We start from the raw sequence: 21,714 nt of genomic DNA, 5'->3' as shown, positions 1-21,714 counted from the left end.
CATGAAACAGGTTATATACACATATGCACAAAATACTCATGAGAAAAGAATGTTAGCTATTAGGTTAGAGTCATAATACATGTATAGTCAACTGGTTAATACTAAGAGCAGCAAGTCTCTCAATCAGTGTGTTCAACAAACTGTTCTGAATAATTAGGAAAGCCTTACAAAAGTTAATTTTATTTCCCCCCAACATACAGAAATTAGCTCCACTGTATCAGATGTCTAATGTAAAAGGTGAAGTTGTAAAACTATGAGAAAAGACAGGGGGCAGAAAATCACCAGAGATTATGTGTATAGTTTTTAGATCAGAAAAGGTTTCAAGCTAAGACTTGAAAAACACTATCCATAAAAGGAAAAAGAAAACAGAATATTCTGGATTTTTACATGCATTTTTATGTAAACATTGATTTGGATACTATAGTAAAGAAAAGTTTGCTTGGGTCTCATGGAGTCTGATAAGTTGGGATCCACTAGGGTCTAGATAGGCCCTTGAACAAAATACCAAGGTGAAGATATCTTTGGAGTAGTGTGGAGAGGTGAAGGCAGTAACTCGCTATTTATTACATTTTTGGTGTTAAAAATGGGACCAGGCATTAACTCAGAGAAGGCAAATGTAGGACGGCTAAGGTACCCAGCCTTGACTTGTTTTATGATAACACACACTTGTGAGAAGTAAGTCACTCCCATGAGACCTAATCCAGCCTCAGGAGGACATTAATCCATGTAAAAAGCTCTGCATCAGAGTTTCGTGACTGTAACCACACTGCAGTGTGAGCTGTGGGCACAAGCCAAGGCACACCACAGCAGAAGACGGTTTTAAAGACGAAAAGGTTTTCATTGTAACAATAAGATTAAAAAGTAAGAAAGCGTGCTCAAGCTGGGAGAAGTTACAATGTATGTATTATATAAATAACTTTTTTCATAATATAGAAAATTTGTAATTTTAATCAGTTGTAACCATTCAATAGTAAGAAGATAGGAGAAAATATTAACTGTGGTGTATTTGACAATTTATTTCATAAAAGAAAAGCTCTGAACAAATGGCCAAGATGTTCAATTCATTAAGATCATGGAGATTCAAACTAAGACATATCAAGCCACATAGTCATTAAAATGTCAAAGAGTAAACGTGTGATAATATTCAGACATGCAAAATATATAAATCTATAGATTTGTTACAATACTAATGGAATGTTAATGTTACTTTGAAAAAAGGCCAGACAGTTTCTGGTAGAAATTCATTTACTTTCTAATTGCCAATGCTATTGTAACCTATTTCCTCAAAAGAAACTGCCGTGCACCGTGGCCCTGGTCTGCGCTCTTTGCGCTAGATCCCAGTTCACAATCTTCAGGAAAGGGGCTGGAGGTTGAGAATACTCACAAAGAGACAGACTGACACACAGACCTTCAATCTCTGGTACCCAAAGCCCCTCTTTAATAGCACCTTGGAGGCTTAAATACCCTACAGTCAATGGCCAACAGGTAAAAATTCCATCCTCTGATCCTCTAGGCAAAGCACAGCTTTTAGTAACTTCCATTAGAAGGCTCTAGACAGGGAAGAGCAGCTGAAGGCCAGGACTCATTAGTCCCAACAAGAAACAAAAAAAAGTTTTCATAAATATAGAGGTTTATAGAAGTTTTATTTTAAGTAAGTTCAAATGAGGAGAACTTAAAGACTCATTGTCTGATGTATAGGTAAAGGCACTGATGAATCCAATAAGATGTTTGTCCAAATAATATGGAATATAATACAGAGCAAAAGAGTGATGGATCTTAAAGAATATACTGAGTGACCTGACCATATCAGATAAAAAGTAAGCTGTGTATAAAGTTCAAAAATGAAATACCAGAAGAAGAAAATTGATCAAGAGTGGAAAGGTCATCTGGGAAGATGTAGAATGGGGTCTAGTACATATAGGAGAAACTTATTATCTTGAAATTGGTGATTCTAAAGATTCTAAAGCAAATAAAATCTTTTATGTTTGAGAAGCATAATATTCGAGTGTATACATACTTTTGTCACTTTGCACATGTTTAAAAGAGACAGAGGACTGGACGTGTAGCTCAGTAGTACATTTGCTTATTCCCATCACTGGAGAAGACAGAAAGAGCTATATGCAAGAACAAAAACTAAACAAAAATGAAACCAGGAACACCCAATTTTGATAAATCCAATGATCGAGGAGTGGGGGAGAAAATAGAAAGAAAATCGCTTCCTTCCCATTAGTCATAAAAAGGAAAACCATTGTGTTTAATACTTAGCTCTTATGTAATCTATTGGGAGGGAGAGGGATGGCTTTGTGGGTAGGAATGCTTGCTGCACAAGCATCAGACCCCTAATCCAAATGTCTAGTACACACAAAGAAAGCAAGCTCTGTGGGAGGCAGAGATAGGAAGGTCCCTGGGACTTGTTGGGTAGTAGTATATAGATTTGTGTCAATGGAAAGACCTGTCTCAAAGGAATAACACTAAGGGTGATATATCAAGTCAACCAATAGGCTTCACATACAAAGACACAGTAAGATGTAACTGCATACATGTGCTCATTATCCCGCCCCCTCTTTCTCTCTCACATCTACACAAGCAAAAATACTTGGTAACAAAATAGTAAATCAATTTGAAAATGTATAGTATCTGCCCCAAGTTCTGTCATGGCTGTGGTTCACTGTAACTGGTTCATCACAGTCGGTTGTGGTAAATTGATCTACTCTCATCATTCACAATGAAGAAAAAAAAACTCCTTGGCACACACAAAACTGTAGACTCAGCAAAGAGCACAGCGGGTGCAGTTCATCAATTGCTGTACAGAGATGGTGGTAATACAGGCATAAAAAATGCATAGTGGGTCCACCTTTCGTCAGCTCTCAAACTGCAGTTTCCTCAGGAAATATACCGTGGCTAGTGTACAATCAGTGTTTGCTGTGGTGTCTAGAGGAAAAAAAATGAATCTAATCCATCTTGGTTTGCACTGTGTTAGTCAAATATGCTAAAGTATTTTCCTGTGAATGTTACTCCCTATGAAAACCAAAGTAAGTGGGAACTTGTTTCTCACCAGTATAGAATGCATAATTTGCAAACTGTCAAGTGATATGCAGCACACAAAACCGAAGATAGAGGAGGATTTAGAACCATCTTGCAGTGAGGTTACACCATCCACATGCCAGCACTTGAGATTTAGATAAAATTCATGCAAATACAAATAAATTCAGACAAATACAAGTGAAATTTCAAAATACAATTGAAATATTAAAATTGCTAGAATAGAAAGCTAGACATGATGACGGCAATTGTGACACGCTTCCAGTCTCCAGAGATCCATGAAAGCATCATATTGAACACTCCGTCACTTGCTTGCTGGACAGACTGTTCATGTGTGGGATGTGAGCTTATGGAGAAGACATGCGGTTTAGACAGGACTCCTGTATGACTCCATACAAAGTGGTGATTCGTGGGATGTTTTATAAAGGAATCCAGGCCGCGCTTATTCAGATCCCCATCAGACTCCCACTCCTTGCATTTCTAGAATGTTTTCTACAACATGACAAATGTGTTAATTCATCATCTGAATTAACAACTTAGAGCAGAGAGATAATTCAGCTAACAGATATGGAGTGTCTTGGGTAACACTTTTATATTCATTAACACTGATGGAGCTCTTACAGCAAAGCACTTCATAACACAGTAACTCGTTTATTCCCCAAGACACCCTGGGAGAGAGGTCGTGTTGTTAATAACATCTCTCAAATGAGGAGCTAGATCGGAGTTGGCAGGACAGGGTTTGAACAAGAGGCCATATGTCCTGGCCGAGGCCAACTTTTCACTCTGCTGCCCTGTCTTGTCTTAGGCTATTAATTTACAGATGCGCCTTTCCTTATTTTCTCAAATTGTCATTTGAAATCTATTTGTATATTTAGGCTGGCGTAAAATGATGTTTGGCATGTATACATTCTGCATTGACAAGGGAAACTAGCTTAGCTATTAACTCATAAGATATTTTGTACTATGTATACTGAGAGCTTTTCAAAATCAATTCTTTTGCAGTTTTTAGTTTACAATCTGATATTAATTATAACCACCATGAAGAATAAATGTCCAAACTCCATCACTTTTTTAAAATATAAGCCATGATACTAATGTACATTGTCTTCCTCTGACTCTGAACAGGTCAACCAGAAAGGACAAGAAAACACCTAAACTTTACCCTCTGCATTTGGGCACCATTCTATCTACAATGCTTGAAATAGAATCAAGCATTTAGAGAGGAGGTACAGCCCACTTCATGTGGAGTCAATAAAATTCCCACTACCTTTGAAAATGCTTGCTTACAAAAATCTGCCTAATTAGAAATCATTTAACTTTCACTGCCTTCAAAAAAACCATGTGTTTTCTTTTACATATTTATTCTGTGAAGCCCAAGCAGGAAAGCATACATCATGCCATAATGTAACTGAATTAGAGAAAAAATATCACTGAGTCCTACATCTAATTGTTTGGTCAGATTTATTGGAATCACTGCTCATTTATACATCAACACCCTAAAGCAATTTGAATTTTCTGTGGTGTTTGAATAATACATTTTCAAAGTCTCATAAATTATTCGTTACTCTAAAATACTTATTTTTGGCTACACTCAGACTTGGAAGTAAAGCCCTCAGTCAAGACAGCCTACATATGGTAATATGTTCCTGGTGCTTTCTTTGACTTCATTCATTCTCATAAATAAAAATTTAGCATATTCTGCAGCCTCCTCCTTGCTGTTACTGGTGCACTGTTTCATTTATGTCAGGGCGCATGAAGTAACATGACATTGACTGTTGGGTGCTTTGGTCCTAGAATTCTTACCATTTTTTGTTTAAGTACTTTATGACAACATATTGGTGAATACCATTTTTAGAAAGATAGAAAACTTTTCAGTCTCTTAGTTCTTGTTGACTCAAACTTCCAAGACACAGTGGTGTCTGTAAGTCCAGAATTACCCTTCTCTCCCACTGTTTTTTGCAATAACCAAGTTGAGAACACTCAGATTGGCATCCAAAGCACATCTACCAACAGACTTCAACTTCACCTCTCCATTTCTCCTTGAATGGCCAAAGTCAACAGCACGTGCTTTCTTCTGTGGATCAAACGCCTTACTTGATGGAAATACCTGTTTTCCGTGCTCACCACTGATCTGACCATATAGCCCATGCACTCTTCACCTAGAGAAGCAACAGCAACTTCTGTGATGCTAGACTTTCCTTAAAAAGTATGTTTGTATCAATAATTTATTCTAATAAGATTCTGACAGCTGGTGGCTGAGAGGGAGATATTAGCTTCATTTTGACACAGCTGACCAGCTAGAAGCACCATGCATAAATAAAATAGTGAGCATTAATGCATTTTAGAATTTGCTAATACTTGAAGCTTTTATTTCTTTAAATGCAAGTTTCATTTGACATGAAGAAGGTATCTGAAACTATAGCTGCAATTTTATTTAAGTAAGGAGGAAAAGTCTCTGGTGACTATGTATGGCTTCTCTTGAAAAAATAAATAATTTAGAAAATTAATACATTATTTTAAAAATAATGAAAAATGATGTCCTCAAACATGATGTTTTAAAAGTCATTTAAGATGACATGGCATTATATATAAGTGACTGCAAAAATTCTAGTAGGGAACTCCTACAGTTAATAAGCACCTTTAATGGAGTGTCTGAATACAAGATTAACTAAAAAAATATCAGTAGCCCTTTTATATGCAAAAAATAATATGATTGAGAAAAAAGAGAGAAGCAACACCTTTCACAATAGCTACAAACAATATAAACTATCTTGGGGTAACTATAACCAAGCAAGTAAAAATTCTCCACAACAAAAACTTCAGATCTTTAAATAAGGAAATTGGAGAAGAGATCATAAAATGTAAAGATTTCCCATGTTCATGGATTAGTAGGAGTAACATAGTAAAAAATGGCCATCTTACCAAAAGCAATCTACAGATTCAATGCAATCCCGTCAAAATTCCAACACAATTCTTTACAGGCCTTGAAAGAACAATACTCAACTTTATGTGGAAAAACAAAAAGTCTAGGATAGTCAAAACAATCCTTTACAAAAAAGGACCTCATGGAGATAACACCATCCCTGATCTCATATAAGCTGTACTACAGATTTACAGAAATGAAAACTGCATGGTATTGGCATAAAAGCAGACACGTTGATTAATGGAATCAAATCAAAGACAGGCATAAATCTACACATCTATAGACACCTGATTTTTGACCAAGAAGCCAAAGGTATACAATGGAAAAGTGAAAGTATCTTCAACAAATGCTGTTGGCATAACTGGAAGCCAGCGTGTAGAAGAATGCAAATAGTTCTATGTCTATCACGCTGTACACAACTCAAGTCCCAGTGGATCAAAGACGTTAACATAAACTCAACTATACTGAACCTAATAGAAGAGAAAGTGGAAAATAGCATTAGAAAATATTGACACGGGAGACACCTTCCTGGATAGAATACCAGTAGTATGGAGGATTAAAAAAAAATGAACCTCATAAAACTGAAAAGCTTATGTAAGGCAAAGCACACTGTCAATAGGACAAAACGGTAACCTACAGAATGGGAAAATGTCTTCACCAACTCCACCTTCAACAGAGGTCTATCTCCAAAATATAGGGAAAGAAACTCAAGAAACTAGACATCAAAGTCTCAAATAATCCAATTAAAAATGGGATACAGACCTAAACAGAGAATTCTGAACAGAAGAATTTCAGAAGGCAGAGAAACACCTTAGCTATAAGGAAAATGCAAAGCAAAATGATACTGAGATTCCATCTTACATCCATCAGAATGGCTGAAATAAAAAAAAATCATGTCTTATGCTGGAGAGGATGTGGAGCAAGGGGACCGCACCTCCATTGCTGGTGGGAGTGCAAGTACAGTCACTTTGGAAATCAATATGGTGGTTTCACAGTAAATACAGAATCTGTCTACCTCAAGATCCAGCTATAACACTCTTGGGCATATTCTCAAAGCATGCTCATACTGTAAGGATGCTTGCTCAACTATGTTCAAAGCAACTTTATTTATAACATCCAGAACCTAGAAATAATCTTGATGTCTCTCAACCAGAGAATGGATGAAGAAAATGTGGTATGTTTACACAGTGGAGTTTTACTCATTGATGAAAAACAGTATCAGGAAATTTGAAGATAAATGGATAGAACTAGAAAAAAAAATCATCCCGAGTGAGGTAACCCAGACTGAGAAAGACAAGCATGTTATGTACTCATTCCTAAGTGGATATTGGCTATGAAGTAAAGAATGATCATGTTACAGAACACAGCCCAGAGAGGAGGATCCAAGTGGGATAATGCATGGATCTCCCTGGGAAAGGGAAATAGCAGAGATCTCCTGGGTGGACTGGGGGTTGATGGGGATGAGAACTTGAGTGGATGGATTGGGGGCTAGATGGAGGAAGAGAGTATTGAAAGGCATGACTGGAAAGGGTGGCGGCTTTTCAGGGTCAGGTAGAAACCTAATGCAGGGGAAACTCCCAGGAATCCACAAGGATGACCCTAGCTAAGATTCTTAGCAATAGTGGATCCATACCCTGAATAGGTCATCTCCTGTGTAGTAACCAATAGAAACAGATGCAGAGACCTATAGACAAACATCAGCCTGAGCTTGGGCAATTCTTCTAAAGAGAGGAAGGAAGGATTGTAGAAGCTAGAGCAGTCAAAGACATCACATGAAAACCTGTAGAAACACCTAACCTGGCTAAAAATAACTCACAGAGTCTGAACCAACAACCAGGGAGCCTACATGAGACCAATCTAAGTCCTCTACATATATGTTGTGTAACTTGGTCTATTTGTGGGACTCCTAACAATTGGATTAGAGGCCATCCCTAAAGCTTTGTCTAGCTCTTAGGAACCATGTTCTTCATGATGGGTTGCCTGGCCCAGCTATAACACAAGGCTTAGTCTTACTGCAAATTGATATGCTAGGTTTTGCGGATGATACCCATGGGAGGCCTGACCCTTTCTCAACAGAAACAGAGGATGAATGGATCAGGGGCAGAAGGGAGATAGGAGGAGAAAATGGGAGTAGAAGAGGGAAAAGAAACTGGTCAGGATGTAATATAAGCAACTTAATTAACCCTCACACAAACAACAGCAACAAAAACAAAATCAGTAATAGGCCTGTTATAATATGGATGATGTTCACTTTAACACATTAACTGAAATAATCACAAGAAAATAGAATTATTTGAGAAAAGATATTCAAGACAATGTAGGTGTTAATTAGATTGGTGACCATATTTAGTGCTATAATTAAAGTAGCTAGGCCTTTATAAGTACCATATTATAATCAAAGTAAAACTAAAATTGACATTTATATAGTGGCAATCAGAAAATCAACTTTTCTATGTATCTGCCTCTAAAATTTATGAATGTATTACTTTACATGGCAAAGGGCACTTTGCAAATTTGAGTAACTTAAAATTTTTGAGGGTATGTGTGTCTCTATCTTTGATTATTTGGCATCCCCAAATATTACAGAAAAAACTTACTAGAAAGATTAAGTAGGCAGGAGAATGGAAACATAGCGAAGGAGAAGCTGGAAGGCAGCAACTATTGGCCTTGAAGAGAGAAGGGGTTTGGAGCCAGGGCAGCAGGTATAATCTCAGAACACTTGGGACCATTAGGGATATTTGCCCATGTGTTCCCAACCATTGCTCCGTAATGCTCCCTTTGTATTCCAAACTTCCAAAATTATCAAAAAATAATTCTTTGTTGTTTAAAGCTGTGCGATTTATGCTAACTTATTACTATAAACAGTAATAGGAAAGTAGAGAAAGGAAAGATAAAGGTTTTTTAAATTTTTTAAATAACTGCTATTTACTTTCAAAATGTCATACATTTATATAAAATATTTTGATCATATTGATTTACCACTGCATCCTACAACTTTCATCAGTGCCCTCAGCTTTATGTCCTTCTTTTTATTGTTATTGATAATCCCTGAATTCAGGAATTAATGCTGTCTAGATGCAATGTGTGTGTGCGACCATGTTCTGCAGTACAGACAGTCTATTAGAGGTCACATCCCCCAATGTGTGTGTGCCCAGTACTATAGTCTATTAGAAGTCACATCTCCAAAAAAGAATGATTCTCAATGCCAATAGTTTCTGGCCTATGGAAAGATCTCAGAGACTTATCTCCTCCTCATGCTGGAATACTGACGGCCTGTAACCTGTGTGGATCTTATAGGTAGCTACAACCACCATGATTGGTGGGTTCAAGAGCCATATTTTGTCTAGAAGTCAGCACTTAATAGTACTCCTCATCCTCCAGTTCTTAGATTTGCCTCTGCCTTATCTTGCAGGTAAGGTGTTCTCTGGGCATTAATGAATAGGCTAATATAGATAATTCTTTCACAGTTGAACACTCAAAGATTTGTAGATGAGGCAGTCTCCTCATTGTAAAAGAATATTCTCAGACCAAAGTTGAGAATAAAGGAAATCTATGTGTTGATTACCTTTAGAATTTAAACTCACTGAATACTAAAAGTATCAATATTAATTTTTATCGGTCATGAATATAACACATTTAAACATATATTGACAAAAAAACCAAATGCTTTTTGTCATGGGGCCAATAATGACTTTTTTCCCTTAGGATTTTATGAACTGTTGCTCACTGATTCTAAATTAGTAAATTAGAAGTTAGATTGTATATGACAATCTCTAACTTAATTTCTTCAATAATCATGATAGAAATTAGACCTTTATGTGAGACTAAAAAAAGCCACAATTCTTTGGTAAAGCATCTATAGTCACAATGGATAGAGTATTAGGGATTTTTCTGTGTAAATTAATTTCCCAAGGCAGGCATGTATATGCATTAATTTGGCTACTTTGGACTCTATTGGGTTTGAGTTATGCACACACCCCTCTTCTAATAATACACTTGATAGCTTAGCTTCTTTTACTTTGATATGTTACATATATTTACCTTTTCCCAAACAACGTACCTAGCAAAATGTTAGCAAAATCAGACACACACCTGCATCAGGCTCAGATACCTATGGTGAACAATGGAAACAAATACACCCTCTATCAATCCTGTTTTTATTCAAACATATGTGCAACACAGTCTTGGTTCTGAGAACAATGGGCTAATCTGATTTTTAAAACATCGGAAATAAGGCAAAAAAATTATCTCCCCAGGTAAACTTACATGGAGTATCCACTATTTGCCATCTGAAGCCTGTGTATTATAGACATGCACATAATTAAAACTGGAAGTACAGCAGAGGAATGATTATATGATATAATCTGTCAGTCACAACAGAGAACTGCCCATGCTACATTCCTTAGTAGTCTATTCTTTTTCTTTAACTCCACACAAGGAAGCTCCCAACAATAACTGGTGCTCTTGAATATCTTCGCTCATATGGTCCACTGCGGTTTTACAGTGTATTCTCATCTTTTCTTGCTGTTTTGCAAATTTGTATGGACTTTTTAATCTCAGTTTCTTGAAGAAGAGGCCAAGAAACTGGAAATATTCAGGGCCGACCCTGACCGTGAATAACATTTCTGTTAATAGTATCTTCCATTAAGTTGAAGACAGAAGCCAGGAGAAACTGGACACTGTGACAAAGACTTATTTTTTGCTTGACGAGATAATTAGCAAAATAATAAAAATTAGCAGTATCTCACTGTGGAGTTTAATAAGAACTTTAAATGTTTTCTTTTATTTATAATGTTTTAAGCATTATTGTGCTCCAGTACTGACAAGAGGTACTTGCTAAAGTGTGAAAGTTATTTATAATATCATATTTCAATGAAACTATAGAACACAATGTGACAAAACTGACTGTGTCACTGAATGTAATATACTTTTCAAGTTGAAGTTAAACCTCTTGAAAAAAACTTAAAGCAAGCACCATTGACCCATACTGTTAGGGATGTTCTTTAACAATGTAGTGTGAATGACTTTCTCATGAAGTAGATGTTAATAAGATAAAGAATTGAAAAGGATGCCTGCTTGTGTTCACAGTTAAAAGCCATGGATATAAAGTCTCTTGATTAATCAAATATGCATATACATTTGTTTTCAATGTACTTCAATATGTAAAGTGCTGGTATTAACCTGACACCTTGCTTATTGATTTAGTTACAAATCCTTTACAAGAAAAGAAATGCGCAGAACACCAAAATACTTTTGTGTTGTGCTGTGTCTTTGTGCTTTCCCAATGTTTTATATCCTCGAACATAATCCTCCATGTAACGACATTAAGTTTAAGATCCATGGAAGGTTATTAGGTGATAGGATTGAGACCATATGACTGAAACTGGGACTAGAGAAGATGTTTCAACTTCTCTACCATCTAAAACATAGCATTAATGTATTTTACAAAGGAGATTATAGAACCCCATTGGCCATTAAAAATGACCCTTTGATCTTGGTTTTCTAGACATTTAGAACTGTGAGCAGTAAATTTCTGTTTTATTAATTATCCAGTGTATTTTGTTATAGCACCTGTATGATACTAAGACATGGGCGTTATTTGCCTCATTATACAGTGACTACATTTAAATTAGTTTCATATATGTATGTATTTTTCGAAAGTTATTACATTGTGCACAAGACCTACACAAGTTCAAATCAGACAAAATCCCACTATGGTGAAGGAAAGTGGGTACCAAGTTCCACCCCTAAGCAAGAAAGCTATTTGCAATTGATGCCCGCTGGTGAGGGAAATGTGTTTTTTTTTCTAATGGAGTAGCCCTGAGTATATCAACCACACTCCAGGGCAGTCCTCATGCTCAAGATTAGTTGGCTAACATGAGGCAGGCTCTGTATAGGTCAGGGTCTTCTACAGTAACAGAACTCATAGAATAAATCTTCATATAAAGGGGATTTATTAGAATGACTCACAGGCTTCGGTCTGGTCCAACTAATCCAACAATAATTGGCTGTGAATGGAAAGTCCAACCATAGTTCCTTAGTCCAAAAGACTGGATTTTGGTCTTCAGTATATGCTGAGATACCCAAGAAGGGGCTCTGATTCCAGTGAAGGAATGAACTTGATAGCAAGGCATGAGAAAGCAGGCAAATAGCAAAAGCTTCCTCCTTCCATGTCCTTATATAAACTTTCAGCAGAATGTATGGCATTACATAGAGGTAGATTTTTCCAGATCAAATGTTCTGGACTAAAACGTATTTTCTTGCTAAAAAGTCTGGACTAGAAGTGGATTAGCCTATTTCAAATATAGCAAATGTACCTCACAGGTGTGCCATCTGCTTTTTTTGTGTGTTTTTGTTTTTAGTTAATTCCATATGTAGTCAAATTGACAACAAAGAATAAACCATCATAGACTCCGTGTTTATTATTTGATTGATTGTGTTCCTTTTGTTGTATTTTGATTTTGGGGGGCTTTTGGTTGGTTTGACTTGAATTTTTTGAGAGTGGAGAGAGAGTAATTTGGCTGTGTAGGGTGGTGGGTAGAACCTGGGAGGACGTGTGCAAGGGGACAGACTCTATGAAAGACTTTTTAAGTCAATCAGTAAAAATAAATTATCAAATATAAAAATAGACAGAAAATCTCTCATGACATTTTCTAGGCTAACCTAGTCTAGACAATCTCATTGAAACTCCCTTTCTAGGCGATTCTAGATTTTATCAAGTTGTTAAATTAAACCTATCACACATACATTAGTTCTTAAGTGACAAAAGCAGAAAGGGAAGGAAATTAAGATAATGACAAAATAAAAATGTCAATTTTAATCTTGATGTAGAGATAATTATTATCCTTTAAAATTTTTTATGAAGAAATTTTACTATCACCAGGAGGTGGTGGCACACACCTTTAATCCCAGCATTCGGGTGGCATAGGCAGGCAGATGTCTGTGAATTCGAGTCTGGTCTGGTCTATAAGAGATAATTCCAGGAGAACCAGAGCTGTTACAAAGAGAAACCCTGTCTGTTAAAACCAAAACAAAAAAATAAACAAACAAAAGAATGTAATTTCACTGTTGTAATTAATATTATGATTTAATTTTTAAAACTTATGTCTTAAAGTAGTGCTGGTAATGCATCTGTGAGAAGAAGACAGACGAAAGGACGGAGCAAGTTCTAGATCGTTCCATCAGTTTAAAAATTAGAAAATTACAATTTTTTAAAATTTATCTTTAAGTTTTAGAACTATTACTGCTTAGCATTATGTTTCTGAACACTGAAAATTTGGAAAATAATTAAAATTAAAGGCCTGTATCCAGAATTTGTCTAGATATGTTAGACAATGCTCTCTACAAAGGCTTGTGAAACATTACATTCAAGAGACCCTGAAATTTTTGCCAAGTTGACACTTCCTGATGGTGTAGAGAGTGTTCTGCATGTCATTGTATGAAACTGTTAGTAATTCTATATCATGAATTATTCTCAAGGTCAGGCAGTTTTGTAACGTCTTTTCTAGAGTATCCATTAACCATATTCTCCTTTCAAAAAGCTAAAATCTTGGTCTTAAACAAATGATGAAAATGCTACAATTTAAAAATAGAGTGAGAGAGTTAAGTAAGTTCTGTCTATTGAAAATATGTATGGTTGGAGACCAAAGGATCAGTAATGCAAGACCATTAATGACTGCATAGTGAGTTTTAGGGTAGACAAGTCACCGTCTAAGAAAAAAAAAAAACAAACCAAATGAACACATGTGACCCACAGACTCTGAATTTATCTCAACAAAGAGTAAGTGTTTATCACTCTAGTTGGCGGTAAGAACTTGGGAGAGCTAGGCCTGAAAATAAGGAGTACTAAAGTCTCATGCAATAGCTATCTCTGTTCAGAGCATCAGGAAGGGTAAAGTCTAAGGGGTAAGAAAGGCCACCTGAGTAAAGTTTTTGTGGGATTTGGTTTCTGTTCTCTGTTCCAGCAGAGGATTGTGATTTGTGAGTCTACCCCTAAATAAATAACCCTCTATTATTCTCAATTCTGAGCTAGTGTGGGATTTCCTATAAGCATCCTTCTTCACTGATATAGAATGAATTTCTATATATTTCTTGAATATAGAAAAATATTTTAAAATTCACTTTTCTTGCTGAAGAAACAGCTTTTGTTTATAAATAAGGAAGTTAAAATAATCCACATTTTTGTGCCTGTGGGTGAATGTGCAGACCTGAAAACCACAGATTTAGGGTTTGGCTACATGCAAAGCTGAGATTCAGGTACAAGATGTTGAACAGTTAAATGAACTCTGGGTTGCCAGAAGATTAAAATGTTTCTGCTATGATCCTGCAAACCTGGTTAATGCTCAGAACTATTGACTGATAAGTTAGGCCTCTGGTTTTCAATTGTTCTGTTGCTTTTCTCTGCAAAATTGTCATATTTATCACTTGGTTATGTCTCCTGCAATCATGAGTCTTTGATATTTTGAAAGAAATGAGTTGATTTAGAAAAATTTTAGGCAGCATGTCAATGTCTAAAAATAATCTTGGAATATTTAAAGCACATTTTTGAGTTCTAACTTCCTGCGGCATACCATGGTATCATGGAGAAAGATTCGAATTAATTTTTAAAAGTTCTTTGTTCTCTGTGACCACATTAATATAAAGTCTTGAAGTAATTTATAAAACAAAACAAATCTAGAATTCTCAGGCTCTTTTCTCCAAAAGTAATAATTAGAAGATGATGCAATTGTTTGTAATTTAAGAAACCAGAAGTTCTAGATGAGTCTTCAAAGAGGGAGTTTGGGAATGAAAAAGTTGAAACAAAACCAGGACTGACTTGACATTTTCTGAATTATGGAGGTTATTATGAAAGCTAGAATGCTTGCTCACATTTTCAACCCCAGTACTCAGGAGGCAGAGACAGAGGATCCTGAACTTGTTATAAACCTGGAGTACATAGTAAGATTATTATAAAAAAACAAAACAAAACAAAAAATAAAAACACAAAGGAAGAGAAAGGATCCAGGAGGAGAAATAGAGAGGGACAGCTAAAACCAGGGGCAATTTGAGAGACTTGTACTATATCTATATGTGTTTGTGTACACACACATACACATACACGTATATATTTGAAGACTAAGTTCTAACTAGTTATATCATGTCACCAATAAAATTTCCAGAACCAGGAATGGTTTACATCTAATTGAGGTGTTGGCTAAAGGGGTTCCATAGAAACGCCCAAGCTGCCCAAGTTATTGCCAAGTTTATTGGTGACTCTCCATTAACTGAAAAGGCCCTTTGGCTCTTAAACTCTTTCCAAATGAAAAACAATAAATTCACTACTCATTGAACACAGAAAACTGCTGCTGATGTCTGACTAAGCCTTCACTGTACCAGGTATGGTTTCCCTTTTGCTGAGCACGTCAGGTCCTAAGTTCAGTTGGAGAACTGTTGGTTATATGCAAGGTATATGTGCCCCTATTGCACTGTTAGGGCTCCCACGCCGTGCTGATTGTTGCTGTGTATCATAGGTGTCATAGCAGGATAGTTCCGCTGGCTGTTTCTTTTGCAAGCTGCATGTCACCTTCTGTTAATAAAACCAGTCCTCCGGGAGGAAGCTTTCAAATCAATTCTAGCTCAAAGGCTTCTGGGCCCTGTGTGCATATTTTATTCAGTAAAAGGGATTTACCCTCCACCTATGGAAGGCACATAAGGGAAATAGCAATAGCCTATAACATTTTGGAAGTTTGTAGGACCACTTTGATCAATAACTCAAAAATTACTCATGCCTGGTGTTGGGGTTTTTCCTAGATGATCCATAGAAAAGCACAATCAAACGCAGTCTTGTGAATCCAGTTCCAATAGATCTGTAGCACATCTCCTGCTCTTAAGACTCGGGGATTATCATGAAGGAAGGACATAAGGGTTATAAAAGTCTGCTTGGGGAGTTTGCTGTGAGACTGTCTCGCCTAGAAATGTCAGAAGGCACACACATAAAGTCTCACCATTATGAGTGGCCAACCATGAACTGAGCAAGGAAGACATCATTAGACATGCCACAGTGGATGGGAGAAAACTCAAGAAGCTTCAACCTAAAGAACTACAGGCAAACTAAGGAATGCTAAGAGCGGGAGAAACTGTCTTCTCTAGGGAAGAGCATACCAATTGATTATCAAATACTGAATGGTCAGTTCTGAAAACAGACCTACAAGAAATATTATCTAGACCTAGTAGGATTTAGGAGTATGAGTGTGTAATAACAATTTATTTAAAAAGTGAACATAGTTTGAAAGAAAGTGTGGAGTAGAACATGAAAAGTTTAGAAGGGGTAAAAAAGAAAGGGAAAATTTTGTAATTATAATACACACACAAACACACACACAATAAATAAAGGAAATAATTTCAAAGTAGTTACTACATAACAGAATCTGGCTAAATGAATCTAAATTCTATTAAAATTATTAACACTATACATAATTAATAAATAATTAATTTCCTATAGCCATGACAAATACTAAAACTTAATTGGTAATGAATTAGCTTCCTATTGCTACTATCCACACTGACCAAATGCAACTTAGGGTTTAATTAGTTTAGCATTTTCAGTCCACCATTGTGGAAGCCAAATAGCAGCTCAAGCAGGGATCCTCAGGTGAGAACGGAATCAAAGCCCTCAAAAAATGGTGGGCACTAGCTTTCTTTCAAGTTCATATTCAGTAACTTTTCTTACACAACCCAGGACTACTTGCCCGGGTATGGTGCCGCCCTCAGTGGACTGGGTCCTCTTCATCAATCAGCCACCAAGAAAATGTCCAGCAGGCTTGTCAATCTGATGGAGGCAATTGCTCACCCGAGTTTCCTGTCCTCCTCGGTATCTGACTTTTGTGTCAGGTTGACAAAAACCGAGTACCATAGCAAGCCACTTTTACTTGTAGTAACCCTCTAGGATTCTACAGAAAGATCTTAAATTCTAATCAATAACTGCATCATGTACATTTAATTTCATTACCAAAAGATAAGATTTTAATTTGAAATATTTCTTTTATTGCATTCACTTTGTGTGTGTGTGTGTGTGTGTGTGTGTGTGTGTGTGTGTGTGTGTGTGAACTCCTGCCTGTCACGGTGTATATATGGTGTGGGACTCTAACTTTTGGAAGTTGGTTCTCTCCTTCCATAATTCAGGGACTGAATTTACCTACTTAGGTTACTGGCAAACACTTTACTGGCTGAGCTGTCTTGTCTACCCAACATGCTACTTATAAGTATATAATTTCCTAAGTATATAGACTTCGAAAATCTACTCCATACAAAGTATATTGAAAATTAATGAACACATTAGAGAAGGCAATCAAAGAACATATTCAAGAAATTTCTGAGTGACACACACTGTTATAAACCTTACTGTTAATGAATTGAATTATCAAACATCAACTGTTTGATGAGGGCTCAACTCACTTCATCCAGTAAAAATGGGAAGATCAGCATGCTGAGGTCAATACTTCTAAGGCGTATGGAAAAACTTACCCTGATTTCACTGATTTTACATTTTCTTAAACAAAATAAAAAAAATTAACAAGTCAAATTGATTTTTAAAGAAATGTGGGTAAATAAACTATGATGGCTTGAATGAAATGTGTCTCCTAGATTCTCAGTTATCTGAAGACTTGGTCCCAAGTTGCTGAAAACTGGGTAGGTTTCGGATGTGTGACCTTGTTGAAGGAAGTATGTCACTGGCAGAGACTAGGGTTGACTTGAGGTTATAAAAGTCATATGCCTTCCCTAGTGCACTCTCTACTTCCTGTTTATGATTGAGATGTGAGCCTTGAGCTCTCAGATTCCAGTTTTGACCACCATGCTTCACAACCATGAGATGATGGAGTATTTCCTCTGGAACTGTATTTCTGAGCAAATTGTCCCTTCTATAAGATATCTCTGTCACAGTGTCATCAGAGCAACAGCAGCAACAGAAATAACTGACATGTAGACTAAGCCTTAAAGCAACAAGAGCCCTTCCTAATATTATTCTTACTACCCTAGCAACAATGTGTTTCTGTTGGATATGACATTTATTTTTTTGTTTATAAATGTGGTCTAATTTATATCTGCATAATTGAAAACAGCAGAAAGGGAGTATTCTTGATAAAATAGAAGTTGACATATAAACCCTCCCCCACACACTGCCATCCCTTATGAAGGAGCATTATTGTTTTTAATGTTTTTGTAGGCAGGGTATCACTATGTATCCCTGGTTGACCTGCAATTCAATTTGTAGAGCAGGCTTGCCTTGAAATCATAAATATACAAGTGCCTCAGACTTCTGAGTGCTAAGATTAAAGTCTCGTGCTACCACAACACACTTATTTTTAACCATTTTTTTTTTGGACTTTATGTGAAGGAATCCTTTACAAACAAGACTTTTCTTCACAGAAATATTTATTTTTGTTTCAGCTTTTCCACTCCCAATGTTGACAGCACACCTGTCTCTCCAGAATATTTATATGGTTTCTCATAGCTCATACTCAATTTCAGTGTCTAGTGTAGTGACTTTCAACCTTCTCCTAAGGATACCCTTAAGACAATGATGTATCATTTCAGAATACATGTGTTTGGAATTTAATATTCAGTCCCATGCTGGTGGCATTTGTAGGTGGATTTTGTAGAAGAACCAGTCTTAGATGGGGTTATGAGGGTGAGTGCACTCTAATTGACATCCTTCTCTGCTTTACCCTCGGATGCCCTCTATCATGTTGTGATTCAACAGCAATACCCTCAGCAGATTGCAATGTTATGCCCTCGGTGTGCCCAGCCTCTAGATCCATGTGCTCAATGAGCCTTTATTCTTTGGTTGTATTTTTGTGGCTGCTGTTTTCTGAGACAGGGCTTCATGTGGTAGAACCCTGTGCAGGTTACCCAGTGTGAAATGTCCAGTTCCAACAACAGAACCCGGAGTGAGATGGACACGGTGCTACAAGCCCGTAGAGAGAGGCTAAGATCAAGACTATACAAGCAATATTCCAAAAGGGATACTTGTAACTTGTTTTTTTCCTGAGTCTAAACTTCAACAATTTCTAGCCGTTTAAATGAAGAGGGGGTAGCTTCCCATTTCCATCCCGGGTAGTTGGGTTACAGCTATTATCCTAGCCTCATAGTGATTTCAAGAGTTGCAGTGTGATTGCTCTGAAAAGTGTTCCAGGAGAGAAAACTGCAGATCAGCAGAGTCAGAGAGAAGCAACTTCTAGAAAACTGGGCAAAAGATATATTTGATAATGGATAAAGATGAATTCTGTGGACATGGATGCTACTGGAATGTACAGATGATCAAAGAAATTGTTCAAGAGATTTCAGTATCAAATGGGAGTTGAACAATTTAGCTGTATTTTGGCATTTTGGTGTAATAATTCATAATTCTTCATACTAAAAATTTGAACCATTGAATAGACTTTAAGGTTATTTGATTATTTGTTTTTCAAAGCACCCATTCCCCAAAGGAATGCTATTTTGGCTTATAGAATTTGTCATTTTCTTTAATCTTACTTGAAATATTTGTAGATCTGTGTCTGGGTTGCTATCACAGAATACTGTAGATTGAGTGTATTGCATACTACAAGAGTTCTGCTTCCCTTGTTCTGTAAGGTGGAAAATGACAGCATGGCCAGGCTCTGGAGGGATCCCTCTCCTGCTGACAGGTGCTATTTTCTCTCTGTGCTATACCTGGTAGAAGTAAGTGGAAGGAGATCTCTCAAGATTCTTTCATGGAGACATTAGACCACTTTGTGAAATCTCAACTCTCATGAGAAAGTACAGACTCCTTTTCTGATACCACTCTGATGCTTTGCCAGAGTCCCTCTTCTAGGCTGCATGGCTACCACTCTCATAATGCCTGAATATATCATAGACGTGGTTCATATTACATATTCCACACCTGATAATGAGTGCTGTCCAGAAGCACACACAATGTGATTGCTTTGAGCACTGTGATTTTCTGAAAGACACCAAAGGCCAAGCTTCTGAGAATTACAAGTGTTTGAGCATCACAATGACAGGGAATAAGATCCAAGAAAAAGAAAGTGGCAAAACTCCCCCAGCTACTTTTTTATTTAGATGGTTCTCTAAATCCCTCCCAATCACGCATGCATGCTTTGCATCATGGGGCCCATTTTTAAAGTTTAAGACGTGTTGGAATTGTATGCTAGGCCTCACCTATGCTATCCATTGATTATTTCAAAAACAGAAGAGGAAAGAAATGAAAAACCAAAAGCCACAGTGAGTTCTCAGTCACAGATTTCAATATCTGCAAATACGTTCAAGGACAAAATTAAACTTCCAAGATGAAAGAGAGCTGCCTCATGAACTGCCTGCTGAGAATGCTGTTTTCTTGAGCACAGCATTAACAAGGAGCACATTTATGAGCTCCGCAATAACAGAAGCTAAAATCTAAAAACCTCACAGAGGAACCTAGGCTGAAACGTTTTAAAACACCTGCCATTTCTGTCACCAGTAGCATCCTCAAAGCAAAGGCTCACTGAAGCACAGATGTGGTGCTTGAAGATACTGAGGTCCCAATGGGGAAATCAGAGGGACTGACGTTTGCTTTCAGGCAGTAGCCCATGGATGGTGCACTAGAAAAATATTTGATTTGGAACAATTCCTGATGTTATTGCTTGTAACTAAGGAGAGAACTTATTTCCTTATGCATTTTTATTCATTAGCAACCTGGAGCTAGAACCATGGTGGGTACAGTAAAGGGAGTTTACAATTTCTATGCTGATGCTGGCAGCTCTGCTTTCAAACAAAGCTCTTTTAATTACTCTATTTATGAAGTAGACTGTATTTAATCGGTGGGCATTGTGCTTAGAATTTGAAATAAAGGACACCGAAATGGCAGCAGTTACGGCAGCATATTTATTGCCTGGAAAGTGGTCGAGTCAAATGGCATTGATTTCTGGCATGATGTACCGTGACCCTCATCCATCTGTTCAGGGCTTGATGCAGAAATCAATAGAATCTTTTCCTGGGGAAGCCCACAGCATTCCCTGCATCCAGACAGGGCATCCAAATTGCTGATGTGATTTAAAAAAATAACCACAGTCTTTCCAGAAGCTTCATTTTCCAGCACACACTAAAATGTTTTCCCTTACAAAGGTCTTTCTGATCAATTGTATTTCATGCTTCGCCATTTCTGTATGTGCTGCTCTGTGATTACATCCCGTGAGAATCCCCACTGAGTTCAAGTCAGCCACCAGGACAATACGATGCCTTTTAAAGCATCAATAAATATTTATGATAGAATATTTCAGGGCTGGTAGCAAAATGTATTTTGATCCCAGCTTTAGGCAACAGGGACATTTATAGTGCCTGAAGAGATAATCTAAAGTTTTATAGAATCTTATATTATTCCAATTGTATCAAAGCTCACTGATTGGATTCCTTCAACGGAAGATGAAAGCAGCTGCTTTACTAGAGCGCAAAAGGCCTAGCACGTATTTTATTTTGTTAAAATAAGTTCCAGTCCACTAATTTAAAACTTAATAATTTAAAATGCTGCTTGCATGTTAGTACTTGAAAAAAATGCAAAACCAAAGCTTTCTTTCACACAGATCTCAAAGAACTGTGCTGGTCCCAGTGAAAGAGACATCGCTGTCTCCTAGATGGTGGGAGGAGATGGTGTTGCTCTCTCTCAAGCAGGGCTACCAAGCAATTTTCTCCTAAAACACAAGTGATTGTTAAGAATGTACTTTTTGGTAGCTGAAGAAAAAAATTCCACCCTCCAT

Source organism: Myodes glareolus, chromosome 17 (genome assembly GCF_982192425.1).
Source record: "Myodes glareolus chromosome 17, mMyoGla1.1, whole genome shotgun sequence".
NCBI lineage: Eukaryota > Metazoa > Chordata > Mammalia > Rodentia > Cricetidae > Myodes > Myodes glareolus.
Note: the sequence above shows the minus strand (reverse complement) of the source record.